This window comes from Aplysia californica, unplaced genomic scaffold, assembly GCF_000002075.1.
Source record: "Aplysia californica isolate F4 #8 unplaced genomic scaffold, AplCal3.0 scaffold00219, whole genome shotgun sequence".
Lineage (NCBI taxonomy): Eukaryota > Metazoa > Mollusca > Gastropoda > Aplysiida > Aplysiidae > Aplysia > Aplysia californica.
The window spans coordinates 177687-185077 of record NW_004797489.1 but is presented as its reverse complement, the minus strand read 5'-3'; the positions used below and the strand labels follow the sequence as shown (position 1 = coordinate 185077).

Genomic DNA, 7391 nt, shown 5'->3' with positions numbered 1-7391 from the left:
TGTGTGTGTGTGTGTGTGTGTGTGTGTGTGCCTAAAGAAAGGTACCAAAAGTCGGATTTTGACCATTTTGAGTTAAGGGATGTACCTTATAGACAATTTAATGCTGAGGACAGGGGTCTTCGAATTTTTTAGATATATCGAGTAGTTTTTTAGATATTGCACATTTAGCGAGGTAGGATATAAAAACAAAATTTTGAGAAAATGAGCTTTTTAGTTTGATAAACGTGAGAACACACAAACTTTCGAAAAACGATTTTTAAAATGTATTTATTTATTGAAAATTCATTTCCCAGTTGCATTCAGTTGACATCAATATCATGAATGGAATTCAATGGTAAAACATAGCAGGGAAGAGAAAGCGTGCTTCAAGAATATATTTTGACACCTTTTAACAGCAGTTTTCATCATTTGTTTTTGTTGTACCCAACCCTCAAAATAATTAAAAACAGAATATTTAGAAGTTAAAGCAATGAAAACTCTTTGAGCGCATTTTAAAAAAAAATTGTCAGATCTATCATTTTTTTTATGGAAACACATTTTGGTCAAAAAAAACAATTTGTGTCATTATCAGCCTGTAGCTCGAAACGGTCGGGGGCGACTTTTTGGTACCTTTCTCTAGGCGCACACACAAATATTTGCATACACGGGTCCCTTTAAAGTAAGACAAAACCAGCAAACGATACAACAATTTAAAAATGACCTAGATGCAGTGTTTCCGTTGGCTCTAGAAATTCCAACGCTTCCTTCACCAAAGACGCCAAGCGGTATCCTAGCAACGACGTGAGCATGAGTAGGTCGGAGATGGTTAGGCCCATCAAGGAAATGTTGATCGTATCCCCGAAACCTTGGCGGATGAATACACACACATTGACGGCGTTGAAGCCGAGTCCAATCAGGCACATGAGGTACGTCATACTGTAAGGTACGTAGCAAAGCCAGTGCAGATCAGCTGTGATCATTGGCGGGGAAACTGCCAGATTTTCTTCAAATGAGAAGTTTAACTGCTTAAAAGGAATCTGCTCCATTTTCGTTGCCCGATGACCGCCAATACAAGTTGAAACTGTATGTTACACCAATTGATTATGTCACTAAATACACAAAGATAAGGAGGATGTACGATGACTTCGGAGCTCCCACAAACTGTTTTAGTAGAGGTTTTATGGGGCTCACAACTGTATAAGGTTGTAAGAGCACCAAGGGGGAGATGTCAACAGAAAATTCCTTAGAGGGAATCAGACTTACTCTTCTCACCTCTCTAGCTTCAACAGCACAAAGTCTGCTTCGACTATCAAGGCACCACGGAAATAGTGGGTCACAACAGACTAAGAAATGCTGAAAAGTTTACTTGTTTTTTGTATAATTATGTGTGTTCTGGTCAGTCGACAACGCACAGCTTTGAGGCATTTTTAAAAAGAAGCATGGTTTCGTTATCCACACAGATTTTTTGTTTCAATTCTGCGTGCTTATTTGAAATTTTCAAAAGGCATGCAACAAAATGAACGACGCCAGACCAATGGCAATGTTGTTGGCACATTTCGAACTATCAACAAATGAAATAAGCCAATTCGTGCTTCCGAATTTTATTTTTAAGTATTATGATCGCCCAGAATATGCCGCAACATTATATTTGTACTGCTACTGATCGGGTATTATCATTGTGAGTCTACTATGTCCAGAGTTTACAGAGAAAGATTCTAATTTCGTCTATAAAACAAAATTAATTTATTATCTTACACAAGACAGGCAACAAAACTCATGCTATGAAATATCAAAATGTGTGTTTCTGTTTTTTGTGTAGCATGATGGTTCAGAATGTGCCCCAACGTTGCCTCTGTTCTGCTGCCGGTCGGTGTTGTATCAATGCGTCGGCTACTTCCTTGAAGAGTTTAGAGAAATTAATTATTATACTGTCACCTAGCAGTGAGAGATTTGTCTTGGTCGTTAACTATGGCTGTAGTACTTACAAAGGTTACGTGCACTCACGCACACGCTCAACAAGACAGGACATTAGTGTCACATTAGTAAATACATGTCTCATGTGCTGGGACAACCTGCTCCGTGAAGCATTCTCTCTCTCTCTCTCTCTCTCTCTCTCTCTCTCTCTCTCTCTCTCTCTCTCTCTTTCTCTCTCTCTCTCTTTCTCTCTTTCTCTCTTTCTCTCTTTCTCTCTCTATCTCTCTCTCTCTCTCTCTCTCTCTCTCTCTCTCTCTCTCCGTCTCTCTCTCTCCGCATGAACAGAATGGTTATCGCTCAGAAAAAGGTTTTGTGCTAAGAAGGTATTTATAAGAAACGTGCTGTAATATCGAAAAGAACAGACAGCCGACTGAGATTAAATTAAGTGCCAATGTACAAATGAATTTGTTGTATATGTGACGAGGATAGATGTCAGTTTTGAAACAACAAATGTAAGCAACAGTTGCGAATATCAGATTTTGTTTGATGAAATTCAGAAAATAAAACGCGTTAAAAAATTTTACATTGCTCATTTTTTTGAACGAATGACTTTAAAAAAAAACATTTTTACTAACGACCGATCGAAAGTCGAGTTATATTATATAAGATAGTTTGAAGAGAACAGATTACAAAACTCCTTCTTTAAAACTCAGGATCACTCAGTTATAGACAACGAAAGATCGTGTCGGTTCGTTAGTGTATTAGCGTAAATAGTATGTAATCCGCAACTTGCACTGTATGTATGCTACCCGGGAAGCCGAGAATGTTTCTGAGTCGTGTCTCAGGCTTGCTTGTATAATATTAGTTGCAAATCGCATATAACATGTCGTAGAACATTAATATGCGCTCTATAAACGCAATTTTTATTTTTTTTATTATTATTATTATTATTATTATTAATATTATTATTATTATTATTATTATTATTATTATTATTATTATTATTATTATTATTATTATTATTTATCACTATCATTATCAATATCGTTATCCTTATCATTATTATCCCATTCCCAGACTCAGCCTCCAAATGTCTCAGATAGACGTACCTATTCTGCCACATGTATATATAAAAATATTCCTAGCGTACAAATAAACCAGAGGTAGGAAGAAACAACTCCTCCGCGTTGTCCTAATTGATTTATGAGTGTGAGAATACAAATAGTGTCTCTGCGTTGACCTAATTGATTTACGAGTGTGAGAATACAAATAGTGTTTACACCTATGTTTTTGAAACTCGCTCTCAGATTCTTAGTTCTATTTTGATATGTTCTCACTATGTAGTTCTTTTTTTAAAAAGTAGATGGCAATATGTACTCGCAAAATATCTTAATCGAAGCTAAGATGACATTCAACTTGACTTAAGCTGTGAAAAGATAAACTGTTATAGCATTCCCGTTTACTGACAACGCTTTCAAAAAAGAAAATAGAGAATAAAATCACATAATAAGCAAGCGCCTGCTCTTAAAACAGAACATGGCTTCTTGTTGAAACGATTAGAACAATTTGTTGGTTTTGATTGTAGAACAACAATTTTCAAACACTACCCCCACAAGGAGAATCCATGAAGATATTGAAATAGCTATAATATTTATATGGGAGGCATCAGGGTGAAATCAGGGGCTCGTCAAAATAATGAAATCAAAGAAACAGGCATTTTCCTTCAGTTTGGCATTTTTATCAAATTCTTGTTGTTGTTGTTTGTAGTTGGGTTTTTTTCGTTGTTATTTTTTTTGTTGGCCCAGCGCCATTACGTCCATATAAAAACGCATTTCCGTGTGCATTGTACTGAAAAATGTTGATTAAGGGCACAAAATAAGTACATTTTTCTTTTTCAAAGACTCTCAAGATCCTATACAATTACCAAACGTTGGCAGCCATTTTCTCATTATTTTTACCTCTGATACCATACCACCCTTTCCTCCTTCAATCGCAAATATTTCGACTTCTATTCAAGATAAATGGATGGGGGGGGGGGGGGGTCTTAGAAAGCAGGGCAAATAAATAAGCTCTCAGATGATACAAATAACTCCACAAAAATTTGGGGGGGGCCCTTTTTTTCCCCCCCGTCCGGGCCCCGATTTTTCCCCCTTCCCCGGGGGGGCCCGCACTCAAATACACGCCCTTTATGTCATTAAACTTCTAGGTTGCTCCGTAAGATTGTCTAAGATTAAATAATAGCTTTCTTGGGGGGGGGCGGTTATGTGTTAGAGAGTGTATTTAAGATGTATACGCGCAAACAGCAGCAGTCATTCCAAATAACGATCATTGCCTTAGGAAAACTGGGAACGTGCGGAGAAGTGAAGTGTACCAGATGACACAAAGGGAAAGAAATCAGAAATTACAACAGAGGAGTCAGACGGATGGAGAAAATTAGTTTGAACCCAAACACTCGCAAACGTTTTGTTTTTTGTTTTTAACTTGTTTTTGGATAATGAAATATTGGCCTGAACATATTATACAAAATAAGAAGAAAAAAATGAAAAGTAAATCTGATACAGGAGACTGACGTTCGTTTAGGCGAAAGATAAAAGACACAGTCACACTAGACGCATTTTTAGGATAACACTCGCTAGCATAAGATAACGCTACAGTCAGGTTTTTTTTCCCCCACTGTTCAATCTACCTAGCCACACTGTCAGCCAAGTTGGTATCACTCTGGGTTGTTGTAAGGTTGATCCTGGTTCTCATATCAAACGAGGCTGTGATTTTTTTTTAAAACCCACTTAATTTCGAACCTGTCAACGACGATCAACCATTATTTTGGAGAAAAGAGTTGACTTTAGACAGGTGGTCCTCTTAGACTTACCCATTTTGACCAAAGCCAAGCTCATTAACTCTATCTTCATCCCCATCTTGACCCACCAGTGCCAGACATGGACGCTGACCAGAAGTCTGGAACGTAAGATAACCACCTGCGAGATGAGATGTCTAAGGAGAGCCGTCAACAAAAGCAGAAGGGACAAGGTCAGAAAAAACAAGATCAGAGAAATGGTGGGAACAACACCTGTCCTCTACTACATTCAGAGGCAAACAATCAGGTGGTTTGGACATCTCACACGTATGGCACCTCACCAGCTTGCCAGCAAAGCCTACTACAGGAAAGTATCAGGGTACAAAGCAAGAGGAAGAACAAAAAAGACCTGGATCCAGGGTGTGAAGCATAACCTCCCTATGAACATTCAATATCCCACCCAGCCAGGTCATCAAAATTACTAGAGACAGGAAGTTCTTTTTCTCCTCGACGCCCCAGAGGTACAAGAGGACGGATAAAGTGAAGTAGAGTAAAGGCCTCTTAGACAGTGCCATAATAGCTTTGTTAACCCTCTCCGTACGCCCTGGGGTCACTTTGTACCCCCGGGGTTGTATTCTTCACATTTTAGAATACTTCTAGTACGAAGATCTCTTAGAAACTTTTAATATTTCTCAAAAAAGCATTTTGACAGACTGCTCCAACGGATCGGATTAACGAGTAAATTTCCTCTTTCGAAAGTGGTGGCACAGAGTTCCCCACATCGTATGGATACGGTAGTAAAACACGACGTAGGGATAGGATTAAAATGCAAGGAGGGAACGGAAAAGTGTCCTTTGTACTGGTGATTGTCTGGAACAGGTTGTCATTTGAGCAGATTCCACTTTATTTGGAGGGAGATGGTGTAGGTATAAATTTTTAGAAGGAGCTAGCACAAAATATACAATTAATTGCTTGAGCAAAAAGAAAAATGTTATGTTCTGATTTCGTTAAAGGTGCTACTAGCGACAATTATAATAATATTTCAAAGAATGCTAACGTTTTCTATTTTCAGCCAAAAGTTGATAAAAATTGCCAAACCGGCGGGAAAATGCGTGTATCTTCAATTTTATTATTATGACGGACGCCTGATTTCACCACGATGCCTGACGTAGTATCACAAAATGTAAGTACGGTTATGAATAATAACATACTTTGAGACAAAAAGGAAGTGTTTCAACTTTACTTGGCGGGTACAAAGCTAGCATCTGACACAGACGAAACGGTCTGGACGTCTGACTCACTGGTGTGTCAACCAATCTGCCCTAACAGCCTACAACCAGTGTAGTTTGAAGTCTCCAGGCGAGCGCTGCTCTGGTGTGGTGTGCTTTCTTTCCTATCAAATATCTATCTTCCTTTCCTCTCCTCCTTCTTTTTAATGTTTGTTATTCTCTTGTAATACCTTTAATCTTCGGCACTTGTGTGACCTTATAGTGTTGCCAGTGCCGTAAAACTCTTTCTAAAACTAAATAGAAATCTTTAGTATTTATAGAATGAACTAATTGTATTGCAAGTACCATAAAACGTTTACTAAAGCTAAGCCCGCACTGCATACAAAATAAGACTACCTTGCTAGAGAGCGAGAGGAAAACCCAGGAAAAAGTGGATTGAGAGAGTAGTTAATGACAACTAAGACTCAAACCGAAATGAAAATATGCTATGGCATAGGGAAACAGCCGATACAGTTTGGAGAAGTTTTATATATATGTGAGGCAGCGTGGTGAAATCAGGCGCTCGTCAAAATGGCGAAATCAAAGAAGCCGGCATTTTTCTGGGTGTTTGGCAATTTTTTCGAAATACTTTTTTTGCCACAGCACCTTTTATGCCCTTTTCAAAACATGTCAAATTTTGCAGAAAAACTGGACCCTGGGTTATTTTACCTATTACCAAAAAAAAGTAGATTCTAATTGGAACCTCAACTTAGTAATATTCAGCAACAATTCTTTGCTGAGAGCTATTTTAATTGTTGAGTTCCTGTGGGCACCTTTTAACCTTGTCCTATATTTCTGTGAGGATGTTACAGAAAAAAGTTCATTTAAGGCACCAAAAAATGTAAATTTCCAGTTTCCAAGGACTCTCAACCTTTGGAAATCACCTAACTCTGGCGGCCATTTTCTTACTAATTCTATCTTTCATATCGGCTTACTCCTCCCTCCTTCAGTCACAAATATCTCGACTTCTCTTCAAGATCTCTATAGATGAGTGTTCATTTCACCAATTGCAAGACAAATGAACAAACTTTACGATACTTCCAACAACTCATGTGCCCAAAAATTGACGAGCGCATGATTTCACCGCGTCGTGACACATATAAATAAGGCAGTTATTCATACTATAGTGTCCCATACCTCGCCTAGTCAGAACACGGGCGGCAGCTCTGGTGCTGGGGAACTGAAAGTCAGTTGTTATTTTTTTTTCTTTTTGCAGAGGTTTTACGGCGCTCGCAACTGAGGCTCTGGTCACACTGCAAGCAGAGCGGGCATAGCAGAGCGCAGCATTGAAAATTAATACAAAGACAAAGAGGCGACTGGCTGTGCGACTCGAGGCGGGTCAAGCGCAAAGATGGCGGTTTATTTATTGCCTCTGGCTTAGCTTGAAATTTGCTCACGTCTGCACGCACGTTGTTGTTAATTGTCAATAAAAGAAA

At 38.6% G+C, this 7391-nt stretch overlaps 1 protein-coding gene across 1 annotated transcript in view; it reads right to left on the bottom strand.

Annotated features, from left to right (window-relative positions):
* Positions 1-7391, bottom strand: part of LOC101852856 (prostaglandin E2 receptor EP4 subtype-like) — a 14719-nt gene that overhangs the window by 1634 nt on the left and 5694 nt on the right. The window lies entirely within an intron of this gene.